General features: G+C 31.1%; 1 pseudogene; it reads left to right on the forward strand.

Annotated features, from left to right (window-relative positions):
* The first annotated feature begins 1,994 nt into the window (after positions 1–1,994).
* LOC120116292 lies at positions 1,995–3,576 on the forward strand (annotated as a pseudogene).
* The last annotated feature ends 9,218 nt before the right edge of the window (positions 3,577–12,794 follow it).

Genomic DNA, 12,794 nt, shown 5'->3' on the forward strand with positions numbered 1-12,794 from the left:
ACCAAAAGTTCGTAAAATTTGATTTATTTACACTCAAATTAAAGGCAAACATAATCATTGTTTCGTAAAATATATACCAAGATTTTACGTAAAATTATTTCGGATTTTAATTCTTGACAAGTCTTTCTACTCTTTATTGAAATTTCGTAAATTCAAAAACTATCCCATCTAGCCCCGAACTCGACATTTGAAAATAAAAATGGCATCAATCTCTTCTCGAGGCTTTCTTTTGATCCAACGTTAGAGGTCAAACAATTGACTTCACTTAAAACGTGAATGAATTCAACATCACCAAACACTTTAAAACTCTGATTAAACATGTTAGGATTTTATGATCCAAATTTTGTTTTATTTAATTTAAAATATTTATTGTAAAGATCTTATCGTATATTAAACTCATACATAATTATACTTTTTTTATTAGACGTTGATTAAAAGTAGAAAAATCTAATTTTAGTAGAATTTTTATTACACAAGTTTTTTTTAATCAAATAATTATATATATAAACAAATACTAAGAATTAAGATTAGAAGTTAGTTGATTAAGCCTCTTCTATTTTTGTTATTTTTTCTCTTTTATCTATGCATTTTTCATATAAAATATCGATGTCTTATTTTATTGTACGATCGTTTTCAATGCCATTATCTCTTACTTAATAACAAAACTCATTAAAAAAACCTTACAATGTTGATTGTCTATTTCAAACCCCACTACTCTTACCTAGTGGGTGAACCTTGGCCTCCACCTAAAACCCCACTGCACTATAAAATCATATAAAATAAGTAAAACAATATACATTTTATTTCCTAAAAACTATATTTTCACAAAAATAATAAACATTTAAATATTAAATTAAATATTTCGAAATTACTTTTAAAAACAATTAAACTAACCTTAAAACAAAGCAGCAAATTTTAATTTTTGGATACATTCAACTTCAATGTGATATCAGAAAGAAAAAGAAAACCAAATGAATATTATGTTATTTATTATTTTCAAATTGTGTTCTAATTATCTTTTATATTGTATTGTAATATCTCTCCTACTCTATCTTGACTACTAAGGCTTTATCTTCTAACTTGTGTAGGTGACCACTTCATGCCAACTCCACTAAACCAACACAAACATGCCTTTACCAATATACGACCCTTCACCAAATATATGTATACATACATCTAAAATTGCACCAAAATTATTATAATAAATAATTTACATTTTTAAAATTGGGAATAATTATTTCCACATCATTTTATTCATCAAATATATACTTGGATGCGATGATTTATAAAAATTTATGTATTAGAGATTTATTTTTCTTTGTAATTTAAATATATGTAAAATCGATGCACAAATGAAAAAAATTACAATAATGGAGTTTGACGAGAGATGTTGTATCTCTTGAAAAATTTAAATTCTTATATAACTTAAGAATTTATATATATATATATATTTTGATAATTCATTTTTTACTTTAAAATTTTATAAGTTTATCCTGTAAAATTTTATAAGTTCGCGCCTAATCATGGATTTAAACAACGGTCCGCTATCGAAATAACGATCGTTATATAGTTATTAAGGTGTTATACATTCGAAATAATTATTGCACAATTGTGATAGCCGCAATGGTTTCAGTAACACGCGTTATTGTCACAATCATGATAAACGCAACCGAAAACGCACTATAATTATAGTTTAAATTTTTGTTTGTAATATAAAATCATGTGTTTATCCCTATTAACTGAACTGTGTATGGAATTGCCGTTAATTATGCCAATTTACAAGAAACTAAAATTTTACTGATGTTAATTTAAGTGGGGTGTTTGAAGTAGAGATTGGAAAGAAGATTTGATTTAAAGGTGAAAAATAAAAGAAAAAAACTCTCAAACTTGATGATCTAATAAAGTAAGCAGACAAATGGGTCAAAAAATCATGTTTTTTTAATAATATAATCACTATTATCTTTTGTATTTGGTTGATTTCATAGCTTTAAAGCTAACCAGTCCTGCAGTTATAACCACCGAAAGAGAGCCATTAAGCAAAAGAAAGAAGAAGAGGGAACTGTTGTAAGATGGCATCGACGGGGACGCCAAAGCAGCAGACATGGGAACAACAGCAATCGCAGGTGCAGAAAGTGAAGAGCTCTGGCGTTAACATGATCAACGGAAGTCCAACAGACGATTATAAGGAAGAGGAGATGACGGAATCTGCTTTGGCGTTGTTTCGAGCCAAAGAAGAAGAGATCGAGAGGAAGAAGATGGAGGTTAGGGATAGAGTTCAGGCTTATGGGCCGTGTCGAGGAAGCCACTCGGCGCTTGGCCGACATCCGAGAAGTAAGTTTAGATCACTGACCTGATCATATTGTTTCACAACATTGACAAATCTAGAAAACGAAAACAACATTTTGATTCACCTAACAAAACACTCAATTTGTAAATAGAACAATTGAAATTCATGAGTTGGCAGGAGCTTGATGCGCTTATAGATCCGATGAGGAAGGAAGTTGCAGTTCTTCGTAAGAAGGTAGACACTGTTAACCGGGAGTTGAAACCACTGGGACAGACATGCCAGAAGAAGGTACGGATTTCATTCCCATTAATGGTTGTATGACTAATTAAGTGATTATCTTAAAAGCTTAATCTCATGTGCAGGCACAATAGGGTTGTATATGAATCACTAATAAAAATTAAATTGAACTCACAACTCACAAAATTTTATAGTTACAGTGAGGAGCGAACTTATAAAATTTTAAGATGTGAAAATAGATTATTAATAGAAAATATAAAAAAAATACTTAAATTATATAAAAATTTAAATTTTCAGGGGATGAAGTTCTAATTAGCCCTGATTTAGTAATAATTTTAAGAGTAAATTACATCTATGACCACTTAAATATTGTTCATTTTCATTTTGATCAATGATTTTTTATTTTTGTCAATCAAAATACTTAACTATATAAATGTCGCAGTCAAACCATCGACCGATAACATTTAATGGAGCAGGTGGCGTGACTGTTAAAAAATTGGTAGGTAAATATTGAGGATCTAATGTTTAATTATACCATATTTTTTAACAGCCACATCACCTCCTCCGTTAAATGTTAACGTCTGGTGGCTCAATTGCAAGACTTAAATAGTTAAGAGATATGATTGACAAATTTTAAAAATCGGTGATCAAAATGAAAATAGACAATAATTAAGTAGTCATAGGTACAATTTACCCTAAATTTAATGAGAGATTAATAACATTAAGCCAATAGTAATAACAATTTATAAGACTAGAGTAATGTGTGAGGAGTTTTTATAATCATCACAGGAAAGAGAGTACAAAGAAGCCCTTGAAACCGTCAATGAGAAGGAGAAGGAGAAAGCACAACTGGTTAGCAAATTAATGGAGGTAAATAATATATATTAGGAGCATTCATTTGCTTCAACATTTACATTTTCTGAGAAACATATGTATGTTCGGTGGTGTTTAGCTGGTGAGTGAAAGCGAGAGGTTGAGGATGAAGAAGCTGGAGGAGCTGAGCAGAAACATCGAAACCCTTCACTAAATTTGTGCTGACCACAACAACATGTGCTTCATCTTTTTCTTTTTTCTCTTTTTAATTTTCTTCTGATGTCTGATTTACCTTTTAATTGTTTCTTGATCTATGTTCTTCACTGATCCTTCTAATGGGAAAGTAGTCACTGAACAGCTTTCTCGGGCTAAATTTGATGTATGAATATGCTTAGTTTCTCACCCTTGATTGCATACTCAATTAGGGATGGGCATGAGTCAGATTTTTGGTCCACCCGACCCGAGAACAATGACTTCTCCACCCGAAATCCGACCCGACTCGCATAATATATACCCTCCACCCGACCCAACATTTTGAGATAAAACCGAAACTCGACCCGACCCGAAATAAAAAAAATATTATTTTTATTCAATAAAAAAATGATTTCATTGAAAAAAATAATATATAGAGGGGTATTATTATAATTATTCCTAAATATATGGGGCAAACTTATATTTTCCGGGTTTGGTTGGGCCTGATATTTTCACCCTAAACCCGAATTCGACCCAAACACCACCTTTTAAAAACCCGATCCAAACCCAAAATTAAAAAAAATAAAACATACCCGATCAAATCAGATCGGATCATAATCCGACGGCTTCGGGTCCCATGCCCATCCTTGTTCTCAATTGCTCTTATTTTGTGTTACTACCTCTCATTAATCATCCTCAAATTTAAAAAAGAAAAAAGAAAAAGTGAATTATCTCCTGTTCAAAGTTTTAATTTATTCCATTTATTCACATTCATCCAATAATTTTAAAAAATATAATATTAACTTTTTTATATTGTAACTATATATAAAAGTTATTGGTTTTACATTTTTTTAAAGATTAATAATCTAATAAATTATGATTTTGCAATATATATTTTGTACACATCAAAAAAATGAATACTTAAAATAGAGCTTAATATACGTGCAAGCGCAAAATGAATAAATTTTGAAATAAAATAATCATATTAAAAAGAATATAAATATTATATAAAGTTGTTGAAATGTCTTTAAAATATGATTTCTTTTAAAGGGTTTCAATGAATTATGGTTCTATTTTTTAAAATACGTTATTTAAAAAGTCATCATCAATCTTTATTTAAAGTGTAATCAGATAATCCAAAAGCTTATCATTTTAATCAAATCCGCTTTTAGGAGTAAACTATCAAAATAATAATTTAAATGTCTATTTAATCATAAAATATATTTGAGAGTCGACGACGTGTGAAGAAGGATTAACACCCCACAACACTCTACGATATTGAGTCGATTATATTATTGTCTTTGATATTGAGTCGATTATATTATTGTCTTATCAATAAAAAAAGTTATGAGTTCGAATTTAATTTTTAATGATCTATAAGAGTAAATGAATAAAGTCTACTTATTAGCCGTAATTTAAAAATACCTTTAAATATAGTAAACAATAAAGTGCATTAATATTAAAATAATATACATATAATATAAAGAATAAATAAAAGAAATTGAAATGATGGTTACTCAAATAAAAAAAATCATAAAACTAAAATTAAGGACCAAAATTAATAGACTAGTTAATATTAGCATAATTCAAAAAATGAAATAAATAAATAAAACTATAATTCTGGACCAAATTGAAACAAAAATTAAATTAAAGGTGAAATAAGTAAAATAAATAAATAAAGGGGATATATATATAATAAAATTAAAGGTGGGATAAATTAAAATAAAATGAAAATTAAAAACCATAATTAAAAGAAATAAAAAAATATCAAAACAAAAGGGAAAGGGAAAATGGACTAAATCAAAATGAAATAAAATTAAAATTCTAATCTGAAATAATTAAAAACATTATTAAAAGGAAATGGGGACTAAAATGATTTTTTAGCAAGATAGGAGGGATCGCAGATCCTACACATTAAAGAACACGTGGTTTCTGTGTGGGTCCATGTTGGGTCATCAGGTCAATTAAGTGACTATATAAGTAAAAAACAATTTTAATTTTCTCTAAAAAAAAATTTAGATTGAAGTTGTTTTTCTCAATCGATCTCAATTATTCTTCGTGATTCTTGACGTTCATCCGTGAACCTAAAATCCAACGAGCTTTTATTGTGTCGGCCATTCAGTGTCGACACTGGTTGCTATTTATCGACGACGAAAAGGAAAAATCTTTACATCTTTTGAAATTTCATTCTCTCCTTTTTTCTTTTCAAATCCGACCTCAAATCTCACTAAAAAACTTCAGATAAGACTAGATCTGAAAATAGTTTTCTTAGGAAAACACTCATTCGTTCATCGATTTTTCTCCTCCAAGGGGTTGTTTCGAACAAAAATCATTCTTAGATTAATCACGCAGCAACATGCGAGCAAGAAAATAAACGGAAGTACATTGAAAAAAAAATCATATTTTATTACTTTTGATAGTTCAGGACTCAACAAAATAATGCCTTATAATTAAGTATTTTTTTGTATTTTTTAATAATTGAGAGACTCAATAAAATGATACCCTGTAATCATGGCACCACTTGTATAATTTATCCTACTTATATTTACTTTATTTTGACGTGTCAAATCTGCCTTACATAAAAATTCTCGAAAATCACTCTATCACCCCCCAACAAACCCTAATGAGATATCTCTATCTTTTTAGGTATGCATGTACGATGAACGTCATGCAATCTTAATCTTATAATTATTACAAAATATTATTTATTTATTATTTTTTAGAGGTTTTAGGTTTGAATACTAGATTGAAAGAATATATGAGTTTTTATTATCAAATGATTGAGATCTTTTAGAATATATATTATCTTATAATCATATTAAATTAATAAAAAAAAAATCATTTGTTATCTCTTCCTTTGAAATGAAAAGCTCGCTTCCAAAGGAAACCAACACAACCGAACCAGGTTCCTTCTTTCCGAGCCATTCCATGAGTTGAACATCATCGTCACTGTTGCATGGTTCTTGCACAAGTGGTCCAACTGGAACTACCTGTTTCCCTATTAACTCGGACATATGATCGATATAACGAGGTTCGATCATTCTTGACGATTTAATCAATACCATGTTTGAAGATCTTCTGAGGCATTCCAAGAACCTTTATTTGTTTCGAATACCGTTTTCGACGGCATTCCTCACCAACATAACAATCATGACTGCAGAAAGAGTCTGCATATAAATCCCAATGACAGGAAGGAGAAGGGGGACTTCTTACATCATTGGTACATACTCCTAGCAACTTTTCTCCACAGCCATACCACCAATATAACCTGTCGGCAACTGTAATTTTTGTCCGAATCAGAAGAAATAAACCACCCACAATTAATATAATCAATTTATTTTCATCAATAATATTAAAATCATAAATCAAATTTCTTAGAAACACTCACACATGTTTTGGTCGTACCTTTTAGAAACAATGTTAAACCAACTTGTCTCCTACCAAAATCTCAAAACCTCCGCGATTAGTTATTTTTATACTTTTAAAAATAAATTACAAATTTTTAATATTCTTTTAAAAAACATTAATTTTTTAAGAAAATAATTTTAAAAATATTAAACATATTATACTAAAATTTTAATTATAGTTTAGTATCGGCATCATTCTCCTAACAACAATTAAAGATATGATATTATCTTCAATTTTAATAATTTTTCTATTCTCTTAATCATATAATCATGTCAGACCGTATATAATTCATATTTCAGTCATCGTATAAGTAGGTAAACATACTTTCACATCGAGAGTGTTTAAAATGTATCATTTTTCTCAAACATTTTAATTTAATATCTAAGATTTTTTTTTGTCAATTAGGTGCTTGAACTAGACTTCATGGTTCAATTCGGTATTTGAAATATTTTTTGGTTCAGTTACTACATGAACTTTTTGTTTACAAATTGATACTTGAACATGATTTGTCGGTTTAATTTGGTTGAACCAATAAGTTAAGTTCAGTTACTTTATTGAACCAAAAAATATAAATATCAAATTGAACCTTAAAGTGAAGTTCATTATTTAATTAGATAAAAAAACTTCAAATACCAATTTGAATCTTGAAGCCAAGTTTAAGGACCAAAATTTATATTTACCTTTTTATGAATTACGTTGAAGATAATGGTTAGAAAGAAAAGGATACATAAATATAACAGGCGAGATCACATGAAGCGGTGGTTTTGCACCCCATCCACTGGTTTTGATGATGCTCGTTCTTTAAATGCCCGGAAATAACATATCATTTAACGTTAAATATTTTTTCAACCATCAAAATTATTTCACGGTGATCTAACTATTTCTACGGCGATAAGTAATCGTTTTTTTTCTAAATTGCATTTTATTTCGTTTTTGTCACCTAATTAACTTTTTTTTAAATCATATTTAATGTTGTTTTAGTTTCACTTTGATTATCTATTGTTAAAAATTAATAATGATACTGACGTGATATTACTTTATAATGACACATCAAAATCACCATTAATTTTTTAACGACATGTGACTAAAATGAAACCAAATTTAAAGTTAGAATACTAAACATATAGTTTACCCATTATATTTAGATCTGTCACCGGAGATATGATCATAATTATAAAGTGGTTGCCTTCACATATCCAACTCACCATTGGCGCATATGGGACCTGCACACATTTGCTTTTATTTTCTCCCAGCTGTTCATCTTGCAAAACAACGGAATCAATCACTGTCATCATTAAAATATAAAATCATGTCACCTCAATTTTCAAATTATATTTTTCTAAGGTGATTTAATCATATAATTAGCAATTAGTGCTTTAGTAAAGTGTTTTTCATCTGATCTTAATCTTATGAGAGACGAGAAGAGAAGTGATCCTAATAGATTCAGAATTCATAACTTCATAGAATATGAGAAAATAAAGATAAACACCTTAATTAATCGACTAAATGTAGTTACTTCTCAATTTCCTTCAAATTTAAGTGGTTTTCAATTTGGTTTACTTCTCAATTTCGAATGTGTCCAATTAAGTTTGGATATATGAGTTTGTCCCTATAAAAATTGTTTAAACATATTTTAAATTTTATAATGAAATTTAAATAGTTTTTATACCATGTTTAAACCATTTTTTTAAAAAAAAATCGTTTTAAACATATTCAATTTCATGCTCTCATGTATGTTGTATTAACAATGATGTTAATGGAACTAAACTCAATCAATAAATTTAAATAAAAATTAATTTTGAAGAGTTATAAATACAATTATAACTATAGACAACAATATTTGATAATTATAATTCCAATCAAACATTACAATGCACGATCGAACTAAATTCGTAATACGTTTAGGATTAGATCAAAAAAATATATAATTTAAAATTCCATTCAATATAATACTAATAATATAAGTTTATTTTGGAGTATTGATATTATTCGGTTGATACATCTTAAGATTTTACATTGTAAGTTTATTTGTACATCCTAAGATGTTTAATAAACATTTAAAGTATGCTAGTCATATGTTGATTTAAATCACTTGTGACCTAGACTCATCCAAATACTTTAGGTGAATAGACTGGTCGGGTGTACGTTCCGTCTCACTTGAGGTACTTGGCTATTAAGGGGTCATTGGATGTATGTTCTTATTACGAGAGTGATCTAGGCCTCATTCAAAGTACCAATATTAGTAAGCTATAGAGGTGCGAGTCTCGTGATTTATGTGACTTCAGACTACATCATGATGTCTATTTATGTATTATGGATGAGTGCTTGATCTACGTGACCCGAATCTCATCCTTGATGTTGTATAGTGATTTTGGGCATGCATAGCTTGGATAACATTGATTTTCTACTTATACTTGTACTTACGCTTATGTTATAAATACATACAATATAATAAATTTATTTATATGACATTGAGTTTATGAACTCAATATTCGAAATGTATTTTTGTTTGTAAGTATTTAATTGAGGATTGAAGATCATCATCGTCGGTCATCGACTAAAAATACCTCTACTAAATAGGATGACATTTGAGTCGGAATACGCCTTCTTGTTATGTAATATAAATAGATGTCATGACAATAACACTGCGTTAAGATAATCAAAATAAATACATTGTTCTTGTAACACCCCAATTTAGGGGCTAAATTTAAGAAAATAAATTGGGGATTTAATTTGGTATTTTGAAAGAAACAGGGGATTAAATTGTAAAGTTCTAAAGTTGGCAAACCGTTTTCAGAAGTGCAGAAAGTTCAGTGGCTAAACCCATGATTTAACCATTTTTTTAATATGTTGAATTATAAATCTGATTCTCGTGCGCAGGCAGCATAAATTTTCCAGATTTCCCTTCTCCAGCAACCCAACTTCCAACTCCGATCTACTCGCCGTCCGACCTCCAAACGACGAGCCGAAACAACCATCGTGTTCGTTGTGAACCGAGGAACAAACCCCTCAAACCTTTCGTCGTGAATCATCGCCGTTCGTCGTGAATTTCAGTCGGAAGTATCGTCGGTAATAACTCGGTTTTAGTTGGTTTTCATCGATTCACGACGATCGGGTCATCCGTTTACGACACCTCCCGCACCATCGTGTTCCTTGTGCCGTTCCGAGTCCACCGGTGTTTCTCCTTTTTCTCCGGCGGCGGCGGCGCGTTGGGAGGTGAACCGGTCAAACTTCCCGATTTGTTGAATCGAGCTCTTCCGGGATTTAATCACTGTTCACGCGCCCCCACGCGCCGCCACTGCGCGTGGGGAAGGGAAAAGTGACCGGTTTGACCGGTTTTGGAACTGTTTTGACCGGTTTGACCGGTCACAACCCGACCCAACCCGTTTACCCGACCCGACCCGTTTAACCCGACCCGTTGACCCGACTCGACTCGTTGACCGACCCGTTGACCCGTTGACCGTTGACCCGTTGACCGTTGACTACTGTTGACCAAAACTTTGACTGGCTTGACCGGGCATTAAACGACCTTTGACTTTGACCGAGTATACCTATCCTGACATTTTTCGACGTTCCAAATCCGATTCCGCTGTCCGTTTTTCGAAATTCGAACCCGAAGGCCTCGAAATTGTCAGTCAAACCCGTTGACTTTGATTTTGACCGAAAATTCCAAATTTCCGAAAAGTCATATTTTATGCTTTCGACGTCCTGAATCCAAATCCGAAGTCTGTTTCACCAAATTCGAACCCGGTAAGCCGTCTTTCACTGATTTATCACCCGATTCGATCCGTTTATCGTAATTAAGCTCTGTTTCTGATATAATTATGTTGAATGTATCTGAGGAATATTGGAAGTTGAATTGAAGATCAGGCGTTCGAATGGAATTTTTATGGTCGTCAGTATTGCACGGAAATCGAGGTAATACTTTACTACCTCTTTTGCTTTATGGAACATGTTGATATTGGTAAATGCATGATAAGATAATGTTGGTCACTTTTGTGGAGTTGAATAATTATTCACTCGATATGAATGTGGTAGAAATTCTGTAACGGAATACGGATCGAATGACTAAGATAAGAATTGATAATTGTTAGAATTAAATTACAAGTTTGTGTTGGTGATAAAGAAATCAGCTCTGGATTTGTAACTTATATTTTATATCATCAAGGGTTAAATGTTAAGATACTTGGATGAAAATTATGAGAATACTCCGATATGGTAAAATTACGAAATTACCCTTATGTTGGAAAATGATAAGAATTGCCCTGGAAGTTGGTTAATAACTCTGAAAAGACATATTGAAATTATCCGGTTAAGAATTACGAAAATGCCCTTGAGAGATAAAATAGTCTGATTTGACCCTGAATGAGAAAGTACTTTGAGGATTGTACTTACTCGATTAAGTACGAATTAATTGTTAAGATCCTGTCTTTGTACAGAAAAAATTTATAATATTTATTTTGTAAAATCTGAGAAGACACTTGACTCGAAAAATCGAATAAGGAGTAAATACTTGAAGAGTAATTTATCGGAGGTATTCTGTTGACAGAACTGTTCGAAGGACTGAAGTAATGATAAGATTGATAGACCGATGGAATTAATATAGAAATAATGACCAAATTACCCTGGAATGGAATGACTCAAGAATGTCCCCAAGCTCAGGAATGAATGGATATACTCAAGCTGTGAAATGAATAGAAAAAAAATGTTAGCACCAAATGACCAAAATGCCCTTGATGAATAAGTAAATGTTTGGATTAATTAAGAAATCCAAATAAACATGGATGATGTTGCTACCAGTAAAAGTTGTGGAACGCAACTTAAGTGATTAACCAACGTTAGTACTAATCATTACCTGAATGATATATCACTTGAATGTTTGTTCATCTTCTCAAATTTGGATCGATGATAATTCTGGAAGTACTTGGCGCAGCTCAACTCTAGAGCGCATACAGTACTAATAAGTGGGTAGTCGTTAGTCAAATCAACCACGAATACCAGAATGACTTTATTATATTAATAAGTTGAAATGAAATGAAGTACAACGTGTATTTGAAATTCAGAAACGTCTGAATTATTCTGGAAAACTTTAAAGTAATCGGGATAGACTTGCTTACCAAACGAACTAAGTAACATCAGTGACTAAGGATTAAATAGGTGATTGATGAGTTTGGAAACACTGTTGAACTTACATGATGAATTTTCATTATGGGTTATGAGCCATGGATCAAGTACGTCAGTATTTCCTGATATTGTTGAAACTGGAAATGAAATAAAGACCGTTGGAAGATTTATTCAGTGATGATTATGGGGATGATCTATGATCTGCACTATGGTATTAAAGAGTGAATACACTGGAAGGAAATGAATTGACTTGTTGACATCATTTGAGAGTTGTGTAACTCGAGTTGTTTGAATATGATCGATAGTCGTAGATTGTAATGCTTGAATCTTCGATTCTATATTTCATCTAAAATCACTTCGGTCATGTTTGAAAAAAAAAACAAGTAACGCAGATGGAAAAATTCTGAATATCCCATTGGTTCAATTGGGCTGAATCCTATGAATTTAAAGTATATTCATGAATACCCCTGATTGTTGGGTAATGGAATCACTCGCAGTAAATCTGAATTTAGAATTATGTATAAAGGTTCCTGAACGTTTTCCTAAAGCACACGAAATATAGTGGGATTCTAATGTATCAACTTAAATGTCTGGCTAGATCGGTTAGTAATCGATTCTCCTCAATAGAACCTTGTTCCAGAATTCGATCAATTTCATAAGTTTCATGTTATCCAAAATGATAACTACTGGAAATACTGGGATTCTCTAGTGGGTTCCCTACTTATTACTGAAC

This window comes from Hibiscus syriacus, unplaced genomic scaffold, assembly GCF_006381635.1.
Source record: "Hibiscus syriacus cultivar Baekdansim isolate YM2019G1 unplaced genomic scaffold, ASM638163v2 tig00110293_pilon, whole genome shotgun sequence".
In the NCBI taxonomy this organism is placed as follows: Eukaryota; Viridiplantae; Streptophyta; class Magnoliopsida; order Malvales; family Malvaceae; genus Hibiscus; species Hibiscus syriacus.